General features: G+C 38.3%; 1 protein-coding gene across 2 annotated transcripts in view; it reads right to left on the bottom strand.

Moving 5' to 3' along the window:
* The window catches only part of LOC121297534 (inositol polyphosphate 5-phosphatase K-like), a 29,410-nt gene extending 18,831 nt beyond the window's left edge, over positions 1-10,579 (bottom strand). Inside the window, exon 1 of one of the 2 annotated variants that reach the window (XM_041223888.1) lies at positions 10,270-10,579. The gene's annotated coding sequence lies outside the window, so the exon portion shown is untranslated. The other variant, XM_041223887.1, reaches the window with a different exon arrangement.
* Between the last annotated feature and the right edge of the window lie 3,853 nt (positions 10,580-14,432).

Here is a 14,432-nt window from a genome sequence, read left to right as displayed (position 1 = left end):
TTTGAGTCATTATTGTGCCAGAGTAAAGAGTGATCTAAATGTTAGGTCATGTAACTCAATGTCTGTCCTCAGAGTCGGGCCAATACTTTCCAACAAAAAAACATTTGAATAACAAAACAGCTCTTCTCTCGAATTAGCTGAGCATAAATCTCCACGGCACAGAAAACAAGGGTTATGTATTAAGAGGATTTGTACAACACTCAAGGTCGTTTCAGCCAATCGGAGAACAGACAGTCATAAATGTAGTATGCAGTATCAGCACAAAACCAACCCAAACCATTTAACATATACAAAATCTAGCAGAAAGAAACAACCCAGTTGCAGAGAAGAGCACTGCATTCTAGTTCTGTGCATTTTCTTGCAGCTAAAATTATGTTATTCCTCTGTGGACATTTTGCTTTGTCTTTGCTTCAAAACAGGACTGTGCATGTGTGCCCTCTGATTGCAATCACATACACAAACAGCTAAAACTTCAAGGTAAACTGAGAATTGCTGAGAACTGGGAAGTAGAAGCTCAAAATAGTCTTCACAAGCAAGCGCTAAGATTTTTATCAACCGGTCGCATACCGCAGAGACACATGTTCAATGTTAAAATCCTGGTCACTGTTTAAACACAGGTGGAGGAATTAGCCAAAACTCTGCTGTTTAAAGTTATTGATGGGGAACGCTTTCAAATGATTATGATATACTTAATATCTTGTCCTAAAGTCCTTAGCAAGTTTCATCACAGCTGGACAAACGGTTCTCTGGCTATAAGCGCAAGGGTGACACATTAACATACGGACAACCTTCTTCACTGTATCTACATTACCAGGTATCACCCGGGCATTCGTACAGGAACTTCACATGAGCTGTCCCCTGTTGCACTGTGAGTTACTGTGTTATGTTATTGCAGTTTGGCAGAGATAGAGCAGTTTGGTCCCTAGCTCCCTGCATTCCAGCCATGTGAGAATGTGGCTGCAATGGAGGAAACTGACCCCATGTCACAAAAGCACTTTTGCTAATTAAACTTCAGTGTGCTAAATCTAAATCGACTGATTGATATGATAAGCCCTATATTTTCAATTACAGTTTTGATTAGCTTTACAAACTAAAACTACAAATGAAAGATTATTTATATATATATATATATATATATATATATATATATATATATATATATATATATATATATATATATGGTATTTTATGCCATGTTATGTGATGTAAGATGATGAGGGAAGAAAATCTGTTCCACTTTAAAATGCAACAATGACTTCAGGAGGTCTTTTCTTGCTAAATATAGAAATAATTTCTCCTCAAACCACCTTTCCAAACCACCTACAGTATACTTCAGTCTTTAATTAACTTTAATTAGCAAAACTTGAACCAAACAAGAAATACCAGTAATATAAGTTAAGATCTTTTAACCCTGTCATGAATGGCCACCTCATGCCTTTGTTGGAGACATATGAAAGACTCAAGTGCAAGTTGACCTCATATGAGGAAGCCATCTTCCCCATATAAAGCAATGGCAATGAAAAATATATTTATTATGTGTCCAAAATGACATTTCGTTCAGCTATTTTTAATATGTCAAGCATGAACAGGTCAAACACAGCTTTGTAACACTGAATGCTTTGAAAATATGTCTCATACTGACACAATATAGCTCGTTTGGTATCTCTTCAGTGAAGAAATTGTACAGATTTGATCAAGCAGCAAGGACAACTTGTGAGGGCTGCATTAGGATAGCTGGGCCCTTTTTCTGCATTACATAACCCATTGCTTTGTAAACAAACACTGTTCATTTTTTGCTGTAAATCCATAAACTGCAACAAAAGGTGTGAGACTTGAAGAGCATATTAGCAGGACAACTTTCACATGAAGAGGCAGGAACTGAAACATCAAAATAAAGGTTTAGGTACTGTGAAGAACAGTACTTCATTAAAACAGTAGATAATATTATGCAAAGCTTAAACATAAGTGGTCAATCAGAGAAATAGTCTGCCATTTTGAATGCAGTTAGGCTTTTCTGATTCAGCTGATATTCATTCAAAATGCCATTGACAGTGTCCACTACTTCTTAATAATTAACCATGTTAGTATTTACAATGTAACTGCCTTGCACAAAAAGAGCTGTTGAACACTATGTTTATTAGTCTCTTTGTTCACTGTTCACTCTGTGTTATTATTGACTAATCCACAGTATTAAGCTGGTTTCGAAAATTAAACAATTTAAAGATCAAAGGTTGGAATTAAATGTTAAACATCAATGGTCGAAATCATAGAAACGGTTTAATATCACCCAAGGGCTGTGTATATTATCAAATTGAATTAGACACAGTTTAGCATTCATATCACCTTCATAAAGGTTACATAACACTATGCACAGACTCCTCCTCCAGAATCACTTTGAAACCAAATGTTATTGAAAATTCTGTTTTGAGTGCATTTCTGTGTCTTGTAGTCATTCATACTTTTAAAGTAATCACTGAGATCTAAATTAATACCTTTTGCAGCATTATAGTAACATATGTCAGTGCTAGATTTTTTTCAGAGCATGTCCCTATATCAGGGAATCCAAATGGATTACATCAATCAATCCCATTAACTGGTTGATGGAATCTAAGGGATTCACCAGTGCGGTAAAATGCTCCAAAAAATCAGAAATAGATTTCCGCAGTAGGGAGTCAAATCAACCTCTTCTTACAGTTTTGGAGTTTTTCAGTATTTGGAGGAAACGTTTTGTAATGGATGTTATATTTGTTACATTTTGTTAGGAAGTTCTAAAATCATATTCTGCTATATAGAAACGCTTCACATTAAACTACATGCTGGTGAAATATCACCTCATTCCACCTTTTTACATCCATAGGTATTGACACAGTTCATAATGGCTCTGTACAAAATAATAAACTTAAATCTCACTGAATCCTTTCAGCATGAATAATCCTTAATAATCCTTAAAACAAATGATGATTAGTGGTAATTTTTATAATTTCAGGGGGTGCAAGTTCACACATTGGACGCCAGTTCTTTGACGTTTCTAAAATCCATGAAATATGAAGTACTGGCTTCCCACGCTGTCTCAAAGCACTCTATGAAGGTTGGCTTAGACATCCCAAAGCAATTGAAAAAGAGGCTGTAACCCATCTGTACACATCGATAACAAGCATGTTTAAAACATACCTCCTCCGCCACTACTGTTAATATAAAATGACAGCTGTGGATCAAACGTCAGCAGGATGCTAGGAGTATATGATACAAGTTTGGTGAAGATTGGTGCAAAATCAATGCAGGCAGACAGATGGACAAACATGATCAGGGTCCCCATTTTTGTGTCACAGCTTCCGCCAAATATCCCCAAATCTGATTCTCTCACTACTTTGTGTGAAAGAATGGCCTTATAAAGTTCCACTACAATGAGATAATTAGTTATCTTGATGTTAGTCAGCATTTTCGTGAAGATAATGGACAGGTTGCACCTTCTACCCCCATATTAAGATACTCCAAAGAGCTTGTGTGAAAGAATGTCTTTATCGAGGTGATATTTGTAAAAGTCTAAAGTGTGACATGTGTACATGCAGGCTCCTTCGCTATATCCCTGTAACCAGGTGTAGTATTGTACTGCCACCTACAGGTAGTGTAAATAAACAGTTTAAACCCACTACCGGAGCCCCTCGAATATATTACACCAGGGATATGTAACAATATGATTAATGACAAAATATAAAAATATATGGTAAAAGGTAAATCTGAAATGTAATTACAAATTCACTATAACATGAGCTTTAACCCCTTGCGTACTGTCTACCACTATGGATGTTCCAAAGATCCAATAGGGCCATCCCAGCTCAAGTGGACCAAATTCTGAGATAAACAACACGTGATCGAGAAAAGGATAGGTGTTTGTGCTGGGAAAGAAGAGCTGTCATGCAAGAGAATGTGTCTGAGGGTAGTAAAAACTTGGTTAACTAGTTTTCTGCATGTGGGCCAATATATATATATATATATATATATATATATATACAATACTATCTACCCGAAGTTACTTCAATGAATTTGCTGTGAGTCAGGTCGAGTCATTTGAAACTGTCACAGAAACCTGAGATGGAATTGTTTTCCTGTAACTCAAAGGAGAGGCCTATCTATTCTTTTTTATAATACATGGATACCATTGTGATGCTAATATTAAAGAAGACGAGGTTCAGCAGTATAGTTTGGTTTCTTTAAACATAGTGTTTCAGTGTTGTACATATGTTTTATGTCGTTATTAATTTCTCCAGTTTCTCTGACATACAAATGTACCAGCTTTACATTTTGGGTTTGACTTGAAAGTTATGATCTCGAGGAGTCGAATGGGTCAAAGTTCAAGCATATTTTCCTCTAAAGGAATTGCCACTTTTTGACGTTACTTCTGTGGTATTATGCCTTTTTTTTTTTTTTTTAGAATGGCTCAGGATGCAAATATAGCCTTCATCCATATATATATATATATATATATATATATATATATATATATATATATATATATATATATTCCAAGCAATCCCCTTTTGTCCACTTCATACTTCAGCTGGAATGGAATAAAGAGCATTGCATTTTACTGCACATGAGAACTGAAAGTAAAGATCCTGGATCCCTTGCAGCAGCTGGAGAAAGGAAGCAGTGTAGCAATACCAGTCATCACCCCCACAGCTGTGGTTTGGATTTCCTGGAGAGATAATGACTACTAAGTGGTTAGACAGCCAGCAAGGCGAAAGAAGGTGGTTCAGATATCATGTTCTCTGAAGCATGCCTCCACGAAGCAGCTGCTAGAATCCTCATATCCTCAATGTCTTTCGGTTCACTGTGGGGAGGACGATGACGATGTAAACTATATAAACAAACACTGCCCTTGAAGGTACAGAGAATAGCAGCCAGGTTAATCAAGAACTTAACGGCACGAGCTATGGTGACCGGTTGGCAGAATTAAATCTCTTCAGTTTAGAAAACAGGGAGGGATTTGTTTCAAAGGTCACACATGATACTGATAAAGCTGACCCTCGTCGCTGCTTCAAACTCTGCAAGACGAGAGAGCAAAAATGTTCACAATGGAAGGTAGGCAGTTATAAATGCACTGAATAGTATACTGGGGAAATGCAATCCATTAGCTGGGTTTAAATAGAGGTGCAACTAGAAACCAATTTCCTACTTGAATATTATATAGGTCATAATCGAGCATAACTGATGCATTGAGAGAACTTGTAGTCATTAAGCAGGAGGCAAGACTCTTCACAATATACAACTGAATACATGTGCACCTGATTAACATTATTATACAGAGTAATACATCAACCGAGGAAACTCTGAGTTGCATGCTGTAGAAGCCACTAACCTTAGTAAAGTTAATGGCAACCTGGTAGCCCTGCTAAGGATAGTAGTTCATCCTGCATGCAGCCCTTTACTATTGCAAAGTAAGAAGACAACAGACCCTCGTGAATGAAGGAGTGTGTTCTAGATTATATCACTCAATACTACAATGTTTTAAAAGACTAGTAGTCTTCCACATTACTAGCAGGCTGCAGCCTGACAGGTGGCTCAGGCAGTAAATTCATTAGCTCCATGATGACCCTGGAGGTCTCGGTTCAAATCTGGCTCAGGTCACAAGTGAAATGAGTTTTAGGGGCTCAACTCTAATACCCCAATCGACATTAGATCACAAACCCATCAGGCAATTTGCCCTATATAAATAGGGGAATAACAGCATTTTTACAGAATCAGGGCATGCATGTTCTATAGTGTTTTAAAAACATCCAGGAGATACTGTTTAATGCTCAACCTGCAATCAGTCTATTAACTTTCACAATCATATCAATACAGTCCATTTAAGTTACCTGTATAACGCCATGTTTTATAACACAGGGATGAAACATCCGTGACACTGCAGGGCTTCAGTGGAAAGTTCATGGTTCATTATTCTGCTGTAGCAAAGGGGCCAGTGAACTCCATGCTTCGTTAGACACAGATCTTACAAGGGCATGGTGCATGACTTTTTGCAGTAAGGCAGAGAACAAGGAAATCAGAATTCCTTTTCAAAATACATCTGTGACAGTTCTGCACCATTTACAACTGTAGTGTCTCATAAAACAGGTTATATTCAGTACTAAATTACTAAATTCTCTGCAAGACTCATTGATATCTGCATTCAAATACGTACTTTGACAATTAGAAGGGCCAGACAATGTGCTTAGTAAATTGAGAAAAATGTTGATTAGATTAGTTTTAATGCATTGTGAGCACTTGTTAGCTAATTCAAGTTCATTAAACTAGTTACACTAGTTATGTATCCTTTGTATCTGATAAAAATTCCACAGCTATCAATTTTAACCATAATTTATCACCTCACCTCACTCAGATACAAACTCTACCAGATAAAAGAACTGCAGCCCCCTTCCCCTACAGTAGGGACAAAAAACTCTTCTCCCCAACTTCTCCCTGGGTCTCTCTGAGAGTCACACACGCATGCAGCAGTAGGAGGTTATAAATTGTTATAGCTCAGCTGACATTTTCAATATCTAATAAAAAAAACAGTTAAAGTCCCTATTGGGCACTATAACTTGTTATCTATCAATAACATTGTGTTTTCTTTTTCCCCCACAGAGATAAATAGCACATAAAGAGCTAGTTTATTACATAACTCTTTAAATCAATGACCAGAGCCTGCTATGTCCAGTGGCATTTGGCACAACTCTGAAGATTTCTCCAGTGTAAACATAAAACGGCAATGCTTGCAAAATGACATTTCATTTTAGGCAACTTAAAAGATTGTAATTTGATTTGAACAGAGAATCGCGAGGGTCTGGAATCAACTCCCTAGTAATGTTGTTGAAGCTGACACCCAGGGATCCTTCAAGAAAATGCTTGATAATATTCTGGGATCAATAAGCTACTAACAACCAAACGAGCAAGATGGGCCGAATGGCCTCCTCTCGTTTGTAAACTTTCTTATGTTCTTATGAATTCTGGTTTCCTATTTACAGCTTATTTAACCAGTAGGTTTTTTGGGTTGCAGTAAAGAGGTTAGAGTCTGGCTGGGAGCTAGAACACTGTATCTAACACAATCATGGATAAGATGAGAATTAAACCAATCGCTTTAGCATTCCTTGCTCTTCTTTTCAATGCTTAGCCATGCTTTCACCGTACTTTATTACACTTTGCTATGCTTTTACTCTGGGAAACCTTTACAAGGGCAGCATCATAATTTTCTACACCAAATCCGTCTAGTAAAACACAACTGGCACTTATTATTGGCCCTCTGGGGTCAATTTAATTGATCCAGATGCTGATGGATCTAAATATCACCACTGTATACAGCAGTGTTTCCCAACCCTGTTCCTGGCTGCACACTGTGTCTGCTGGTTTTCGTTCCAACGCAGCGCTCAACTGCTTAATTGAACCCTTTATTGAACTAATAAAGTGATTAGCTGGGCATTTTCTCGTTATTTTCAAGCTCTTCATTTGTTGATACGGTTCAATTAATCAATTGAGCGCTGCATTGGAACGAAAACCCGCAGACACAGTGTGCAGCCAGGAACAGGGTTGGGAAACCCTGGTATAGACCACAGTTGACTCTCCCAGTCCAGGATTTTTCTCCAGCCCTGTTCTAAATTATTTAATCAAATGAATGAAACATGAATGAAACAATAATTGCGGTCCTAAAGTAGTTAATTATTTCATTTGCCCTATTAAACTCAGAGCTGAATGGCCCTCCTGGACCAGATCATTAAACTATGTCCCTCTAGTCAAACATCTAAAGGGTAGCAGCTCTGATTACCGCCATCGTTCAAACACCTTGAAGGACACCACTGTAAAAACATGCAACCCGGCCCAGAGGGTACTATTCCAATTATCTGAACGATAGCGGTAATCAGAGCTGCTACCCTTTAGATTAATTAAAGTGACCCCCCTGGCGTGTTGGATGCATGAGTTTATCTGTGTGTTACTGTATCTGAATAAACACATTTCACTGCAGGGTGCTTAAAAAAACAACATGTCCACTTTGCTGTCTTCAAACACCTTGAAGGACACCACTCACCCAGAGCTGCCATGCTGTGTGCTCTTGTGATTAATATTTAACGTTATCTCTGAAAGCTTTGCTTGAGATGAATGGGGGCTGCATTAAGTACAGATGAACCTGCTTTATATTTTGATTCCGTGTAGGCATAATTCGTGATATGCAGCGGGTCATGATATAAACCTGGTTTCACGTTTAGAAGTATGTTAAAAAATAAATTTGGTGACGTTGGTGTTTTGTAACTGAACTGTAGAGAGACCGCCCACAGAGCATTTGACAGGCTGCACAAAATGTCAGTTTATCAGCCAAGATGATTATTGGTTGTTAGTTGCGACGGAAATACTTACATCATGTCGTTACTTGGCAAAGCCCAGACATGACAGGCTGCACTAAACGCGACAATAAGCGGGTTTGTCAGATGATAATAAGAGAGGTAATTTCTCAAAGAACCAGTTGTGCATGGCGAGCGGTTTTTTAAAAATCGTGATAACAAACAGGGTATGACATTAAGCGATGTGATATAAAACGGGTTCATCTATAGTTAAACCAATAGCACATCGTAGGTGTGGCGAACAGCGCCCTCTATGGTATGTGCTGGTAGTTCTAGAAGCTTGTTGCCGTTATGGTGGCCTCTTTTGTATCACATCTTTAACTCTCACAGTACCACATCTTTCATCGTGTATAGCTTTTTTTGGTGTGAAACGTTTTCAGTGAAAAGAATAACATCATTAATAAAAACACAACAATGAAGAAAGGTAAATTCTTTTGAGCTAAATTCAAATGTAAAGTTAACCAGTGAGCAACACCACCTGCCATATCTTGTTAAAAAAACAAAAAAAACAAACAAAAACAAAAAACTAAGGCTCACATGCATTTAAACTAAAACAGTATTTAAATGCATCTAGTCTGGAAGGTTTAAAAGACCAATCAATCCGTCTTTTTGCATGGACTCCCAGTTTCCAGTAAGTTGGAATCCCCCTTCCTCCTCTAAGATCATCAGGCATATACATGTTCCCAGTTTACACCACTGCCTCTCTCCCGTCATCTCAGACCAACCCTGTACTATACCCGTTTATTGTAAAAAATACAATCATAATCAGAGCAAGCATGAACGCGTCACACGGTCGCCAGTCTTACCTTTCTATTGCAGCACGCCTGCTATATGTTGTTATTCCGCTGAGCGGTTTGACTCACAGGAAGGATACAGTGCGGCTCGTGTTAGTACTGGAATTCACCGGCTGTGGTTCTCTTACTAAACTGCCAGCTGAAGTTCAATTAAAGTAGCAGTTGATGCTGCCAGAGACATTAACTGGGCAGAGCTGCACAGCTTCTGTAGTCTGCAAATCTATAAAAAGACGCGGGGTCCTTAGGAATCCTGCCTTAGCGTGGCTGTACAAAGAGAAGCGTCGATTTGAGAAAAATCCCACCTGCTATTCCGATAGATCAAATATACCACGTCAATGCGTCTCTGTTATTGATAGAGGGGTCGTGTGGAGCTATTTGAAAAAGAAGCACACACGGCGTGGAAGACGAATCTATGAGAGCTGCATCGCTGTCTTTATAGTCTCACAACTGCAAATACATCCGCATACATTATTAAACAAATTAGGCGTTTATCTCTCGATCTGCTTTCTATGCCGGTGCTGCCTGTCTGTATCAGGTTAGTGCCTGTGACCCGGCAGAATTAAGAAGTCCTTTAAAGTCGGGTTGTTCCAACTTGCAGAATTGCGTATAGCGATTAGGTCCTGCTTCAATTATTATTATTATTATTTTTGTAACATGTCAGCAGTGCTCAGTTGGTAATTCCGCCAGTGAATTGTCCATGTTGGTATTACACTGCTAACGGCAAATGTGTGATGCACCTCCTTTTTAAGCGCTTCTACTGTTTTTGCCCCTCAATTCTAGGTAATAACACACTGTCACATTTGGAACCCGTTTACACAAATGAATGCCGGTGTCTTTGAAGGTTGCTCAATGACGACCGCTTCGTTGCGCTGTTATTGCCTCGGAGAGACGTTTCTGTAAATGCAGTACGTGAGTGCGTCCTTCTTTTCTATTGGGGAAAAAACGCAGTCTTACACCGTATCTACAAGATGATCATAGCACTGAGCGGTAGTGCTGAGCGGTAGTGTGTATGTGTGTGTGTATAAAGGTTAGTCCAATATATTACGGAAGACGGGCACGACGCTGCTTCGCTGAAGTGTTTTCAAATAAACGAAAGGTGTCATTACCGAATGATCCCTTGTCCTGTCACCCAGCACACTTGAGCCGGTTTCCTGGAAGGAAACACCACGGTACGTTGTTACCAGCTGCGCGCTCTCGCTGCTCCCACGGCAATTTAAAGGACAAGTCTCAACAGTGCCACGGTACACGAATAGCAGCAAAGGCGACACAAAAACTACGCGTACTTGCTATTGTAAACCGCTACAAGTCATCGAATGAGAAAGCATTGGCGTGGCTCTATATTAAGAACACTGTACTCAAATAGACTACACCGCCCATCATTCCAGTAGCAGTAATGGGAGTTCAGCTCGTATTTACAAACACACCTTTACAAATCGTACAAAATGGTTTTGTAGTACAAAGTATTATGTACTGGATAATAGGCTCCAGTCATAGTGACTATCTGTGATGCATCAGATCAGAGTGGAGAGTGGGATTATACAACACTCACAGAACACCGTACCTCGTTTTATATAGGCCAGTACAATGCAGGTATTCCACCAGTCAGTGTTACTGTACCAAGTGCATTGTTTTAAAGGGACAGAGTCTGTTTGTATTTCAAATCTACAAAAACAAAAACAAATGACAAAACACGCACAACTCAGAAATATATTTGATAGAATACTATACAGATCGCCTAAAACAACGTGTGGACGTATACGAATCTCTTGGCTTCTCATTTAAAACTTAAAAAACCACAAAACAAAAAAAAAAACCCACTTCATCACATCGTGCAGACTTTCTTCGGTTACAGAACAAAGCCTCATCTCCTGGACAATGCGTAGTGACTGAGCATTTATTTGTTTCCGATGTGTGGTTCTCGTCTTTTTATTTTAAGTTTTACCAGAGTGAATCAATGAGATGTAGCCGAACACACAGGAGAGCTCTAATAAAAGAGCCGTTCTTTATTGCTTTTCAAATTGAGATCTGTAAGGATCTAAATGTGGGCGTTAAATAAACAATATACAGTGTTCATAGCGCACACACAGCAGCTCACACTAACTAGTTTCTGAGCTTTCATTATACCAGGACCATAAACCACACTGGAATTACCTTGACGACACCACTGGGACTGTTCCTCCAAACCACGTGACTTCCTGTGCCGTGGTCCTCAGATTGCCACACTATCTGTAAAATTGATGAAACTTGACATACAGGACTCATTTTAAATGAAACAATAAATTTAGCAGTGCAGTTGGAATATTTAGCTCTCTAATATTTAACAGATAAAGAGTGAGATAAAAAACAAGAATCAGCATTGCATTTGGAAAATGAGATTGTATTTAGGGGCCGGAACCAATAACCGGTTATAATAAACTATTTAGTCATCTGTCCTAATTTGGAAACCATATTGCCACGTGGTTTCAAATCAGTTGAATAGTAGTGGTTAATAAAATATTTAAATTAACTTCCAATCATTTCCCATGACATTTGGTAGGATCACCTTTGGAGTCCTCACAATTCCATTCATGTTATATCATGGGCTGCACCAGCATTGTGCACAAGTTGAGGGATATCACTTACTACTCTTCTCAACAAATCACTTTCATCTTCTCAATAGCTTCATTTCATCAACCTCTTCTACTCCATCCAGCAATATTGCATTGGATTCAGGGCTGGAGATAATCTGGCCTATTGATCAAGAATTGCTTCCAACCCAGTGTTAAAATAGTGTATGTTTTCAATGCTACTCAGAGGGATAATATTGCAATTAGCATTCAAGCTACACTGTTAGTGTTCACTCCATGTACAGAGTATTTATGGTTGTCCGTTTCCCTTGGAGACAAGATTCATAGTACACTGAAATACATTTTTGTTTTATCATATTTCGTACAATTAAAGTGATTGTAGCTAATTCAATAAATCCATAAGTGTGGCCTGTCCAATCACTATATATCTTATAAAAGTTTCCAACAGTAAATTTGTACAGTCATTTCAGTTTTTTCACATGCATTTACCATAGTTTACCAAAGTGGTTTTTTTTTTTTTTTTTTTTTTTGTATATGCTTTATGAAACGTCATTATGCTTTACCACACTTTACTAAGCTTTACTACACGTTGTTATGCTTTTCCTAAGGTGCACTTTTAGAAGGAATGTTAAAGCAGCCTTTTTCTTGTCATTTATAATTTAATCTACATTATAATCTACATTAGGTTCTCAAGCAGTTTATTTCTCCCTTTATAAAATTACCATTTTCTTATTTCTAATAATACATGCTTTGTAATATGTCCAACTATCACCTATCATTCACTTTTAATGCTCTCTAAGCCTGATATCTGTTATTAGTTGTTATCTAAATTCCTGTTTCAGGTTTTTCACTCCATCTTATTCATAGAATTCTGCTTGACACATGCATCCACAATGTTTAGAATTCACATCCTAGCCTTTTATTTAATGTATTATGCCTATATTTGCATTGTTTTTTACTGTTTGTATTTAATGTACTATGCCCTGTATTTCACTGTGTTTAATGTATTATGCATTGTTCCTCGCTATCTTGTAAAGCTCTTTGTGATGGTGGTCCACTATGAAAGGCGCTATATAAAATAAATATTAATTGATTGATTGACAAATAGAATTCTACTGCAATATAAGTTCTTTGTAGAGTCTTAAAAAAAGGAAAGAATTTCTACTGAAGTAAATGAGAACAGAAGACATAACAGGAACAAACACATGTTCCTGTATTTGTGCAAGTAGCCTGCAGATGCTGTTCTCTTCTAACCCCTGTGGTTGAAAACAAGCGCAGCTACAGCTGGAAAACCAACGATCGAAAATGCCTAATCTATACACACTTTGAAACGCAGCACTATGGAGAAGTGCAGTATATTAAGCATGCAGCTGCTATGTGAGTCAAACTATTCCTGAGAAAATGATTAGATAACTCCTGGGTACTGAACCCCATAGATAGTCTTAGAAACGTCATTTTCCAGTTGTGTTGCCTAAGCGGTTGCCAAGATCACCCAGGTCTCAAGTCTGTGAGATTGCTCTTCCAAAGTATTTGTCCTAGAGATGTGTGATCCATGGCTAAAGCTGAAAGCACTATGGTTGCATTTTATTTGTTATTTGCTGTACCTTGCTCTCATGTTTATGATGTGTACACTGATTCTGAGAGGTTCTAAGTGCAAGTGCTAAAGTGCAATGTGTAATGAAATTGAAATTGGCAGTAATGTGCATTTCTGTTGTAACTGGAGCCATTGATCACCACTCTACACACTTAAGAAGTTAGCAGTGGCTGATCCAACCTTATTTCCTGCTAACAGTCCAAATTGTTGCGTGCAGTATCTTGATCAAAATGACCCAACAACTTTAATACTATCGGGAGCATCTACATACAAACCTGATCACCTTTAACGCAATCCTAACCTAATGCAAATGATATAAATAAGGCCTCTCCCTCTTGTGAATATTTTTGTAATTACAAAAGAATGCAAAATTGCTGGTCACTCCCCCAGCAGGATGGTTGAAATATTATTCTCTAAACAACAATATGCTACGCTACGTTGATATTCCTGGAGCATCTGGTACCAGACAACTCAACAATCTGTCATTAGGGCTACACATCTGATTGACCCAAATGCAAATAAGCAAGGCAGATACCATTTATCAAGAGCACCGTAGGTCACACAACACCTAGTTTCAGGTTTATAATAGCTGTGCTGCAGCAATTTAACAGTGGAAGCCATCAGTGCAGTAAGGGCAGAGGGTAGGAGCTTGGTTGGCAGGTGCTTCACACCCAAAACTGCTGGAACGGGTGTCCCTGCCCAGTTCCACCCCAAATTCCTAAGAAGTAATTAAAAGGTGCTAATCATCGAGGATGCTCACTTTTGACGTTGAATTTGTGCTATCCAGGCATGGGCACGAAAACTATTAACAGTTTTATGGCATGTGTTTGTGAGAGCAATAAGATAAGGGCTCTCCCTCTTGTGGATATTTTTGTAATTACAAAAGAAATGAATTGGTTCTCTAATGCTCTAAATAGAACGATGCTATCAACGCCATACTCAGAATTTGAACTAACGTGTTCTAATCTGGCATTTAGTAGTGATATTTCCAATAGCATTTCACTCATTAGCCCAGCATCATTATCTTTTGTTGACTGCAGTGTCCAACAATTATTAGGCTTCCAAGCCGAAGGCTGGTGAAGCCTATTGTTTTTGTCAGGATTCTTCT

This window comes from Polyodon spathula, chromosome 22, assembly GCF_017654505.1.
Source record: "Polyodon spathula isolate WHYD16114869_AA chromosome 22, ASM1765450v1, whole genome shotgun sequence".
In the NCBI taxonomy this organism is placed as follows: Eukaryota; Metazoa; Chordata; class Actinopteri; order Acipenseriformes; family Polyodontidae; genus Polyodon; species Polyodon spathula.
The sequence above is the reverse complement of the archived record's forward strand: the minus strand, read 5'-3'. Positions and strand labels throughout refer to the sequence as shown.